The sequence below is a fragment of the Paroedura picta genome, chromosome 6 (genome assembly GCF_049243985.1).
Source record: "Paroedura picta isolate Pp20150507F chromosome 6, Ppicta_v3.0, whole genome shotgun sequence".
In the NCBI taxonomy this organism is placed as follows: domain Eukaryota; kingdom Metazoa; phylum Chordata; class Lepidosauria; order Squamata; family Gekkonidae; genus Paroedura; species Paroedura picta.
The window spans coordinates 8289537-8301933 of record NC_135374.1 but is presented as its reverse complement, the minus strand read 5'-3'; the positions used below and the strand labels follow the sequence as shown (position 1 = coordinate 8301933).

Sequence of the window (12397 nt, the reverse complement as noted above, 5' to 3'; positions counted from 1 at the left end):
TTCCATAACTGGATTGTGGCCCAGCGTTTCCATGGTGTCAATAAGCGTTCTCCTTTCCCTCCGTTCTCGCAACAAGGCAATTTAGCCGTAATGGATGATCAAGAGCATCTTTTGTTATGGATTGTTTGCGCTTTCCTCTCCCTCAGAATCCCTCTCGTTTTGGAGAATTAAAAGAAGAGGTCTTTTTAAGCTAATGATTTGAAAAGGGCATCTCTCTATACAACGCCCCGCAGAATTGATCGCCACTTTCAGTTTGATCGGTTTATTGAGCTCGGGAGGCATTTATGCCACAAAGAAACCCTAATTTAAAATCCAGGTGCATTGGGTCCATATAGGGCTGTGTGTGGGCTGCAGCCTATATGGAAGTACTGTTGGTTTTTTCAAGACCGCAGCAGAAATGATTGATTGATGAGCGGGGTGGAAACCAGTTGGTCTTGCTCCTGTGCTTTGGTTTCCATTTGATAAAAAGCATTTCCTGCTTATTTTGGTGTGTTTATCTGCCACTAAACAAATACGATTGGGCCATATGACCTGTGATGAGTGAGATTCGGATTGGATGTGTTGTTTGCCTAGCCTATGTTAGCATGTTCATAGAATCATAGAATCATAGAATCATAGAGTTGGAAGGGGCCATAAAGGTAAAGGTAAAGGTATCCCCTGTGCAAGCACCGAGTCATGTCTGACCCTTGGGGTGACGCCCTCCAGCGTTTTCATGGCAGACTCAATACGGGGTGGTTTGCCAGTGCCTTCCCCAGTCATTACCGTTTACCCCCCAGCAAGCTGGGTACTCATTTTACCGACCTCGGAAGGATGGAAGGCTGAGTCAACCTTGAGCCGGCTGCTGGGATCGAACTCCCAGCCTCATGGGCAAAGCTTTCAGACGGCTGCCTTACCACTCTGCGCCACAAGAGGCTCGGAAGGGGCCATACAGGCCATCTAGTCCAACCCCCTGCTCTACGCAGGATCAGCCCAAAGCATCCTAAAGCATCCAAGAAAAGTGTGTATCCAACCTTTGCTTGAAGACGGCCAGTGAGAGGGAGCTCACCACCTCCTTAGGCAGCCTATTCCACTGCTGAACTACTCTGATTGTGAAAAAAAATTTCCTGATATGTTCTTCTGCTCTTACCAGATCTGGACATGTCTGATCTCATCAGGTTTCAGAAGTTAAGCAGGGTCAGCCTTCAAGGCGGTGGCAGGTGAGCGATAGGGTTGTGAATGTCCTGCATAGTGCAGGGGGTTGGACTAGATGACCCAGGAAGTCCCTTCCAACTCTGTTATTCTATGATTCTAAATTCCATCTAAACATTCAGAAGAAGTTCCTGACAGTCAGAGTGGTTTCTCAGTGAAACAGGCTTCCTCGGGAGGTGGTGGGTTCTCCATCTTTGAAAATGTTTAAGAGAGATGGCTGGATAGTCATCTGACAGAGAGGCTGATTCTGTGAAGGTTCCAGAGGATGGCAGGTGACAGCGGATGAGTGACAGGGTTGAAAGAGTCCTGCATAGTGCAGGGGGATGGACTAGATTAGGGGTAGTCAACCTGTGGTCCTCCAGATGTTCATGGACTGCAATTCCCATGAGAATTCCCAATTGTAGTTCATGAACATCTGGAGGACCACAGGTTGACTCCCCCTGGACTAGATGACCCATGGGGTCCCTTCCAACTCTATGATTCTATGAAATGGGCCACAGGTTTTTCTTAATAGCTATCGAGAATGCTCTCCTTTGATCCCCTTGTCCACCAGAATGTGGGCTGCTCCTTTTCCTGCCAACACCATGTGCCACTCTTTTCCAATCTGACAGGCACCAACAGGTTTACGCCCCTAAATTCGCTGCTCACTTCTTCAGGTAGAGTCCAGTTGCCCCATCAAGACCAACAAAATTTGTGGCACGGTAGGAGCTTTTGTGAGCCGCCGTTGACTCCTTCAGATACCCGAGAGTCCAGCAGCCCCTTCAAGGCTAACAAAATGTTGTGACTTTTGGGAGTCACTGCTCACTTCTTCAAATTCTAAAGCCACGAGAAATGTGCCCTAAATTCCGGCATCTTTCCAAAGCGATCTCAAAGCTCTGGTTTGCCAGTGCTCTTTTCATAGAATCATAGAATCACAGAATCATAGAGTTGGAAGGGGCCACACAGGCCATCTAGTCCAACCCCCTGCTCAATGCAGGATCAGCCCAAAGCATCCTACAGCATCCAAGAAAAGTGTGTATCCAACCTTTGCTTGAAGACTGCCAGTGAAGGGGAGTTCAGTGAGGGGGAGTTTCAGTCGTTATGCTTTAATAGACTTCCAATGACCCTAAAGATTCCACAGCCTCAGACTGGGAGGGGAATGGAAACAGAATGAAATCGTAGGAAGAGTCAGTGTTAATGCGTGCCTACGTTCCTCATCCCCTCTGTTCCCCGTGTATTTTCTTCTGCTGCTGATGGCACACTGGGCTGCATTGGTGTTCGGTTAAGTAGGACATCTCAGTCCTTCCAGGATTGCAACAGAAACGCTGCCATTTTCTGTGTTTCCAGTTAATCATTTTGATTTTTTGGGGCCTGTCTGTCTCAGAAGCAGATGGGCATCAATCCTATATGGGGAAGAAGGATCCTTTCCAAATATCATCAGCTGCCTTTACTGGCCTCTGGGCTGCACCACAATTTCCCCCCCTTTGATAGAATTATAAAATCCTAGAATTGGAAGGGGATGCTTTCAGGATTGACACGGGATTAATCCGGCCGTTTGGACAAAATCCCATTATTCCTCTACAGGATTAGGAAGCGAGGCTTATACATTAAGATGCTCTCAGAAGGCCTCGAGTGCATCTGGCAACCTTTCCGGGGGATTTTGAACTGGCTTTCTAAAGGCAGCTGCACGGAAGAGGGCGGTTCATAATTCATGAAGCCCCATAGCGGCCTGGTCCAGGGGAAAAAATTCTCTCTTGGGAAAGCGAACTGACTTCACAACTGCAGACCCGCCACTGTGCTTTTCAAAGTCCTCTTTGCGTTACTTCATGAAAGAACAGCGGTCAGAAGTCACCGTTCCTGTGGGAACTCTATGAGATCAGGGAGCTGAATTTCTTTGTGCTACATTTATTTTATTCCACCTTTGAATGCCAGGATGGCCTAACTGTATTTATTCACTTCATTCATAGTCCACCTTTCATCCTTATCCATGGTTCCTCTATATATTTGTGAAACAGCCTGGGGGGCGGAACGTGTCCGGCTGTCCAAGTTGGAATAGGGCCAATCAGGGTGCAGCCAGCCCCTACAGCTCCCGCCCTCCCTCCCTGGACACTAGCCATGTTCCTCTCAGCCATGCCAGAGACAGAGAGCCCTGCCAGATCGCACACAAGCCCTCATTCCCTCCTATCGCTCCTGCTGTGAGGGAGGCAGAGAGAGACACAGAGAGAGCTACCCCAAGCTGCTGACAGAGACACAGAAAGAGCTGCCCCTGCTGTGACGGAGGGAGAGAGAGACATACAGAGAGAGCTGCCCCAAACTGCACACCGCCCTCTTTCCCTCCTACAAACCAGCCCTAATTACCTGCTATGCCTTCTGCTGGGAGGCACACAGAGACATGCAGGGAGAGGGAGAGAGACAGAGAGAGAGAGAGAGAGAGATCTGCACCTCCCGGTGTCCCCTGGGTCCTAGCGCCCATTGCATTACTGCTTGCAATGGGCTTTCTTGCTAGTAGAATCATAGAATCGTAGAGTTGGAAGGGTCTTCCAGGGTCATCTAGTCCAAACCCCTGCAGAATGCAGGAAATTCACAACTACTGGCATCCTGCAGGGGGTTGGCCTAGATGATCCTGTTGACACTCAAAGTGAATTGGGCAATTAAAACAGGTCAATAAGAACTGTATAGAAACCATAACTGTGAACAAAACTAGATTACAAAGTGAGGGGCAAGTGCATACAGTATAGTGCATACAAACAAGCACAATGGAGCTGGATTTCAAGTTTGGAAAACAGTGCAATAAAATCAGTGGAATACATCTATTGAATGAAGAATCATAGAATATTATTGGGACCTCCTGTAGAATGTAGGATATTCACAACAGAAGAAGAAGAAGAAGAAGAAGAAGAAGAAGAAGAAGAAGAAGAAGAAGAAGAAGTAGTAGTAGTAGTAGTAGTAGTAGTAGTAGTAGTAGTAGTAGTAGTAGTAGTAGTAGTAGTAGTAGTAGTAGTAATGACGGACACAAGGCTTGCTTCTCTCTCTGTGCTAGCTTGCTCTGGAGAAGCTTGGTCTGAAGCTTGCTTGAAGCTTGGTTGTCTTCTCGAGCAGGTTAGTTTTTTATTTTCTCTTCAGCCCAGGAAAGCAGACGTTGCAATTTACATTTTAGTCATGAAAGTGTACAGAAGATTTTTGGTTGTGTACGCATTACACTGTTATCAGAGTGCAAGACATGGCTTAATTTTCACCCAGGAAGGTTTCTCGAGATTAGCTATTTACAGAAACCCTGTCTTTCTGATGATTACACAGAGACCAGGGACTGACCTTTCTTGACCCTGCCGCCAGCCTGGGTGTGCCCAACAGCCAGGAGCAGAGACAAAATTAGACAAATCCCTACAATGTGAGAGAGCGGGGAATTAAACTGCCTCGCCAGATTAGAAGTCTGGTCTCCTAACCATAACATCGAGTTGGCTCTTGATGGGAAGAGAGAGAGAGAGAGAATGTCCCGGCAGGTAATCCAACAGACTGAATAGGCCCCTGCTCTGAGTAATATCTCCATTTGCCAGGCTGACTGACATCCCTGTAATTCTGTTTAATAACCTGACAACCTACAACATCGGTGTTTATCACACACGATTATCATTTCAACCCCGACAAGATCAGTTCCTTTCCCGTTTTTGATGTGGAAACATCTCATGCAGCAGCCATAGGGGAAATCGTTAAGATACACAACGGAAAATGCAGTGGAAATCCAAACGCTGGCAGGGGCTCATGGGAATTGTAGTCCATGAACATCTGGAGGACCACAGGTTGAGGATCCCTGCTCTACAGCACCCTGGCTCCAGGCTCCTTTTTTTGCTTATGCTCAGAAGCATCAAGACAAGGCTAGAATGCCGGGAAGTGCTGATTATATATATCGAAAGAAGAGAGCTGATGAGCTAAAGTGTTCCGTCTGCCTCTCGGAAAGCAAATGTCAGCTTCCAAAGTGCCGTCGTTCTTGTGGCGGGACGAGCTAATGCACCAGCGCAGCCAAAGCCCTAGCAATTTCTGGCGAAGTGGAGCATTTGAAAAGATCTCCGAAACTCAGCATGTTATCGGAACACAATGAAAGCGAGGGTGAGGGTGGTGAGGGTGCAGGAGAGGGCTTTTCTGTATGAAAGCAGAATGAACGGGGACACTTTCAAAGGCCACCACTCTCGCGCTTGAGCTGATAGAGCAAGAGCTGTCATTAAGTCTCCTTCAAAGAGCCCCGTTAATAATTGTCCTTATGCAATATTGCCAACCAGGCTTCAAAAAAGAAGAGCACTCTTCTTCTGAGCCAGTTTGGTGTAGTGGTTAGGAGTGAGGACTTCTAATCTGGCATGCCGGGTTCGATTCTGCGCTCCCCCACATGCAGCCAGCTGGGTGACCTTGGGCTCTTCACAGCCCTAATAAAGCTGTTCTGACCGAGCAGGAATATCAGGGCTCTCTCGGCCTCACCCACCTCACAAGGTGTCTGTTGTGGGGAGAGGAAAGGGAAGGTGAATGTAAGCTGCTTTGAGACTCCTTCAGGTAGAGAAAAGGGGCATATAAGAACCAACTCTTCTTCTTCTTCTTCAGTAATCTCAGGGCTCTCTCAGCCTCACCCACCTCACAGGGTGTCTGTTAAGGGGAGAGGAAAGGGAAGGTGACTGTAAGCCACTTTGAGATTCCTTCGGGTAGAGAAAAGTGGCATATAAGAACCAACTCTTCTTCTTCTTCTTCAGTAATATCAGGGCTCTCTCAGCCTCACCCACCTCACAGGGTGTCTGTTGTGGGGAGAGGAAAGGGAAGATGACTGTAAGTCCCATTGAGACTCCTTCGGGTAGAGAAAAGTGGCATATAAGAACCAACTCTTCTTCTTCTTCTTCAGTGATATCAGGGCTCTCTCAGCCTCACCCATCCCACAGGGTGTCTGTTGTGGGGAGAGGAAAGGGAAGATGACTGTAAGTCCCATTGAGACTCCTTCGGGTAGAGAAAAGTGGCATATAAGAACCAACTCTTCTTCTTCTTCTTTTAGGAGACAGCATCAGATTCCACTAGGATAGTGGTTCTCAACCTTGCTAATGCCGCGGCCCTTTAATACAGTTCCTCCTGTTGTGGTGACCCCAAACCATAAAATTCCGCAAGTGTTCTGTCACAGAAATCCATTGCTAAAACAAGATTTTAAGAACCTCCTAAAACAGGTGTGATTCCACCTCTCTCCCTTCCAGGGCCTCCTTTAAACCCACCTTCTCTTCAAAACCCTTGGCCACTCACCCCTACGCCAGCCTTTCTCAATATTTTCACCACAAAACATTCTTTGGCTTCGAGGAATGGTGCAATCGTGCAGAATATGGTTGGGAAGCAGAGCTGTGGACATGCCCACCTGGAGCTCCTCCCCTTCCCACCCCCTCCAGGCCCATCATTGGCCATTTTGGGAGGGGGAGGGAGTTGACAAGACCGTATATTATCATAACACCCAATAAATGTCTAACATGTTTAAAAATCAACTCCCATTCATTCAGGAAAGCCTTCCAGGACCATCAAGAAACCCAGAGGCTTGATGAAGCCCTGGTTGAGAAAGCCTGCCCTAGGCTATCCGCCGTGTTCTTAAGCTCCAAAAAGCTGAAGCAGTGCTCTCTTCTATGGTTTTCCTCACAACAACCCAGTGAGGTAGGCAAGATGAAGACTCTAGCTGACTGTCTAGCCTGCTCACGGCAGTAGGGGAGGATAATGGGGGGGGGATGCTTCATCTTCTTGGAAGCAATTGCTCTAGCTAGTATTACCAGAAATCTATATGGGCTAAATACGGAGCTTGAAAAGGGATTAGATAGATTCATGAGTGGTAAGTCAATGGCTACCAGTAAGGGTGGCTGTAGGGAACCTCCACACTCAGAAGCATTAAGCTTCTGGATCCCAGAGCCAGGAGGCAACGTCAGGGGAAGGCCTCAACCTGTACAGCCTGTTGTTGGCCCTCCAGAGGAACTGGTTGACCACTGTGTGAGACAGGAGGCTGGATTGGATGGAACATTGGTCAGATCTTCTGAAGATCTTTCTATGAAGGCCTTGGTCTCTACGCTCTGTTGTTGGCCCTCCAGGGGAACTGGTTGGCCACTGTGTGAGACTGGATGAGATGGATCAGTGGTCTGATCCAGCATGGCTCTTCCGATGTTCTTTTGAAGACCTCAACCTCTCTGCCCTCTTGCTGGCTGTCCAGAGGAACGGCTTGTCCACTGTATGATATTGGATCTCCACAAACCTAGATGCAACTCCAAGGGATGCAGAAAATAAGCTGAGGCATTTTCTTGAGAAAAGTCCAAATGTTGTTTATTGGCGTCCACAGAGAACACTCTAGGTGTCTTCGTGATAGGTAAGGACCGCTAAGAACAATTTGGTAGTTGAAAACCCAGGGTTCCTATAGATACTAGACTAGATGCTCTATTGGTCTGATCCAGCAGGGCTCTTTTCATCATCTTCTTTTTGGGGGAAGGCCTCAACCTCTATGTCCTGTTCCTCACCCTCCAGAGGAACTGGTCTTCCACTGCATGAGTCAGTGGACCAGATGGGCTATTGGTCTTATCCGGCAGGGCTATTCCGGTGCTCTCCTGGGTAGCTATATAAACAACCTGCTTTATCCCAAGATCTAATACTAATGCTGCCAATTATTGGGTGAGATATAGCGAAAGTCTTTTTAGATAGACAGATGGCTCCCCAGAGCACACGCAGGGAGAGCGCCGGTTATTTATTTCGCTCTCCTGCAAGCTTCGGCTTGTCATGTGGTTGCCGGATCCTCATTTTACCCACTTTGCTGTGACAACACGAAATCCACCCCACCCTCTTTGCTTATATCAATTCCGACAGCCTTAGAGAAGCAAAAGGAGATTGGCTTGTTCGAACCGGTCTTGGGAGAGTACGGTCAGAACAGAGTGTGCTTAAAGAATCGCTGTTGCTTGCAGACCCACGTTTTGATGCTCAGAGTAACCCAGCAGTGTCGCATCCAAGTGCCTTGGCCTCATGGGGGCCAGTGTGGTAGAGCGATTAAAAATGGTAGCTTCTAATCTGGAGAACGGGTGTGATTTCCCCACCCCTCCTCCACATGCATCCAGCTGGGTGACCTTGGGCCAGTGATCTGGAGGATTTGGATGAGGTTCATGAAACCCTGGGGTTTCTTGATGGCCCTGGAAGCGTTTCCTAGATAAGTGGGTGTTTATTAATTTTTAATACATTTTTAAATTTGTTAAATGTTTATCGGGTGTTATAGAATCATAGAATCATAGAGTTAGAAGGGGCCATACAGGCCATCTAGTCCAACCCCCTGCTCAATGCAGGATCAGCCCAAAGCATCCTAAAGCATCCAAGAAAAGTGTGTATCCAACCTTAGCTTGAAGTCTGCTAGTGAGGAGGAGCTCACCACCTCCTTAGGCAGCCTATTCCACTGCTGAACTACTCTGACTGTGAAAAATTTTTTCCTGATATCTAGCCTATATCATTGTACTTGTAGTTTAAACCCATTACTGCATGTCCTCTCCTCTGCAGCCAACAGAAACAGCATCCAGCCCTCTTCCAAGTGACAACCTTTCAAATACTTAAAGAGGGCTATCATGTCCCCTCTCAACCTCCTTTTCTCCAGGCTGAACATTCCCAAGTCCCTCAACCTATCTTCATAGGACTTGGTCCCTTGGCCCCAGATGACCATATATGATCATGTTGACTCGCCCCCCCCCTCCCAAAATGGCCAATGATGGACCTGGAGAGGGTGGGAAGGGGAGGGGACCCAGGTAGGCATGTACGCAGCTATGTTCCCCAACCATATTCTGCACCATCACAGGCCTAAAGAATGTTTCATGGATTTCTCAGTGGTAAAAACAAGTTGAGAAAGGCCACAATACATGGTTCATTGATCAAATTTGCAGATGACACTAAATTGGGTGGGTTGGTTAAAAGCCCAGAGGAAAGGATTGCTATTCACAGAGAACTGGATAGATTGGAAAACTGGGCTGGAGCCAACAAAATGAATTTTAATATGGGAAAGTATAAAGTATTACATTTGGGTAATAATAATGACCAATCTAGACAGCATCCTAAAAAACAGATACATCACCCTGCCAACAAAAGTGCATCTAGTCAAGGCTATGGTCTTCCCAGTTGCAATGTATGGCTGTGAAAGTTGGACTATAGGGAAGGCCAAGCATCAAAGAATTGAGGCTTTTGAACTCTGGAGCTGGAGAAGACTCTTGCGAGTCCCTTGGACTGCAAGGCGAACAAACCGGTCAGTCCTAGAGGAGATCAACCCTGACTGCTCTTTAGAAGGCCAGATCCTGAAGATGAAACTCAAATACTTTGGCCCCCTCATGAGAAGGAAGGACTCCCTGGAGAAGAGCCTGATGCTGGGACCAATTGAGGGCAAAGAAGAAGAGGGCAAAAGAAGAAGGAGAAGGAGAAGGAGAAGGAGAAGGAGAAGGAGAAGGAGAAGGAGAAGGAGAAGGAGAAGGAGAAGAAGAAGAAGAAGAAGAAGAAGAAGAAGAAGAAGAAGAAGAAGAAGAGGCATATAAAAGGGGCATATAAGAACCAACTCTTCTTCTTCTTCAGTAATATCAGGGCTCTCTCAGCCTCCCCTCCCTCACAGGGTGTCTGTTGCGGGGAGAGGAAGGGAAAGTGAATGTAAGCCACTTTGAGACTCCTTTGGGTAGAGCAAAGCAGCATATAAGAACCAACTCTTCTTCTAACTCGCTGTTTCACTGGGTCAGGAAAATCTCTCACCAGACTTCTCTCACCAGACACCCTGTGAGGTAGGTGGGGCTGAGAAAGCTCTAAGAGAACTGTGACTGGCCCAAGGTCATCCGGTTGTCTGCCTGCCCAGTTCTCCAGATTAGAGGCTGCCATTCTTAACCACGACACCATGCTGCCTGTCCATGCACAAACTTCCCTTTGGACAAACTTCCCATTGGAAATTTGTAGCCACCTATTAGTCATGTTCCACATATTCTGATGAGAAAAGAATATTTCACCCAGTTGGATGGATTGGTGACTCCAGCGTTGTGGGTGGACGTGACTTTTCTCTGTATCCAGCAGTTTGACAGAATCATACATCGCTGTGCGTACCCACCCGTCCTCTTCTAGGTGTCATATTGTGGTCTTGAAGGAACAAGGAAATTGGGGGTTTAGACAAGAGTGGAAGGAATTGGACTCAATAGGAGCCTTCAGACAGCAGCAATGAATTTCAGCACCATGGCTAGTTCCAGATTCCCTCATACTGACATATGGAAATCCCAGAAAAGTGGAATAGGCTGCCTAAGGAGGTGGTGAGCTCCCCCTCACTGGCAGTCTTCAAGCAAAGGTTGGATACACACTTTTCTTGGATGCTTTAGGATGCTTAGGGCTGATCCTGCGTTGAGCAGGGGGTTGGACTAGATGGCCTCTATGGCCCCTTCCAACTCTATGATTCTATGATTCTAAATCTGTGTAGGGGAAGCAGGGATGGTGGGAGAGACCTGGGATTAGGGTCTTGCCAGGGGTCATCCCTTTTTCTTTATCATTGACAGCAACATCAGGGCTCTGGTTTGACAGGAAGAAGTTAACCCTTTCCTCCCATGTCCTGTAGTGACCTTGCAGTGCTGTTTGCTCAGTGTGGTGGGGGGGGGGAGAGAGAGAGGGAGAGAGGGAGAGAGAGAGACAGGTGCCTGTGTTTCCCCCTAAAGGGCTGAATCAGGACAGAATGCCCTCCTCCCATGCCAATAAGTAGGACCCCCCACCCCATCTCACCCTTTTAATTTGCAAAGGGAAAGGGGAGAATGAGAAGTTCAGAGCATAGAATTCCCACTGGTTATAATATCAGATGAGGTGCTAAGAAGTTTGAATTAAATTCCCTCACTCGACCATGAGAAGAGAAGAAGAGGCCTGCTGGATCAGACCACTGGTCCATCTAGTCCACCATCTAGTCTGCTATCCTCACTCAATGGCCAACCATTTCCTCTAGTAGACCAAAAACAGGGAACCGAGGTGAAGGCCTTCCCTTGATAAGAACCCAAGAAGGGCCCTGCCGGATCAGACCAGGGGTCCACCTAGTCTAACATCCTGTCTCACACAATGGCCAACCAGTCCTTCTGGAGGGCCAGCAACAGGGCAGAGAGGCCGAGGCCTTCCTAGGAACCTCCAGAAGTCTTCCTTGTGGGTCTCCCATTCAAGTGGTAACCAGGGCCGATGCTGCCTTGCTTCTGAGACTGCTTGAGCCATCCAGGTTAGGTTTCTTCATGCCAGCCTTGGACTTCCTTGGTCTCCCATCCAAGTGCTGATCAGGGCTGATGCTGCTTAGCTTTTGAGCTATGACAAGATTGCATAAACCAGCCAGGTTAGGGTGCTGCGTAGCAACCCTCAACTTCCTCAGTGGTTCCCCATTCAAGTGCTAACCAGGGCTGGCCCTTCAGCGCTTCCAAGAACAGTGGGCTAGGTGGGCTGCCCAGGCTTCCACGTTCTTCCCAAATAAATACCGTTTCCTTTTTTGAAAGAGAGCCCCTTCCGAACTGCGGTCCAGGAGGGGGCTAGTTTTCTTGCGCTGTTCCCATCCTCCCCTCCCCTAAATTAAACCTGGAACTCTAAATATGCTCATATGCCCCAGCTACTCCGCAATCGGCAGCTGCTGGCGGGTTTGTTTATATCTTTCACATCTCTCTCTTGCAGCCAGGCCCTGCGGAAGACGGTTGCTTCCCCTGGAAATGTTCATCTGCAAGTCTAAACTCAGTTAATTTCCAACATGCCTTGGAGGCTCTGGCATTATGTGCTTTGCAAACCATGCTGGGGAGTAATGAAAGAGAGCTTTTCGAACAGCTCATGTTCCTGCCACGGCTTGATGCCGGCCTTCCTGCTCAGAGCTCAGAACGGCATCCTTTGATTGCTCTTACTCCGTTTTACCCTGACGACAACCCTGGGAGGCGGGCTAGGCTGAGAAGGGGACTACTGGGGGAAAGGACTATTTCGAGAGAAACGGGTTGGCATCGAGTTAGTGTGTGAGCATCCTCGTCTTGACTGCTTGTGGTGTTTATGAATATTGTGTAATAATAACACTGTAAATGTTATTTATTTTTGTTAGAATCATAGAATCAGAGAATCATAGAGTCCTAGAGTTGGAAGGGGCCATACAGGCCATCTAGTCCAACCCCCTGCTCAACGCAGGATTAGCCCAAAGCATCCTAAAGCATCCAAGGAAAGTGTGTATCCAACCTTTGCTTAGAATCATAGAATCATA

At 47.9% G+C, this 12397-nt stretch overlaps 1 protein-coding gene across 27 annotated transcripts in view; it reads left to right on the top strand.

Moving 5' to 3' along the window:
• DLG2 (discs large MAGUK scaffold protein 2) overlaps window positions 1–12397 on the top strand; it is a 1130680-nt gene that overhangs the window by 880378 nt on the left and 237905 nt on the right. The window lies entirely within an intron of this gene.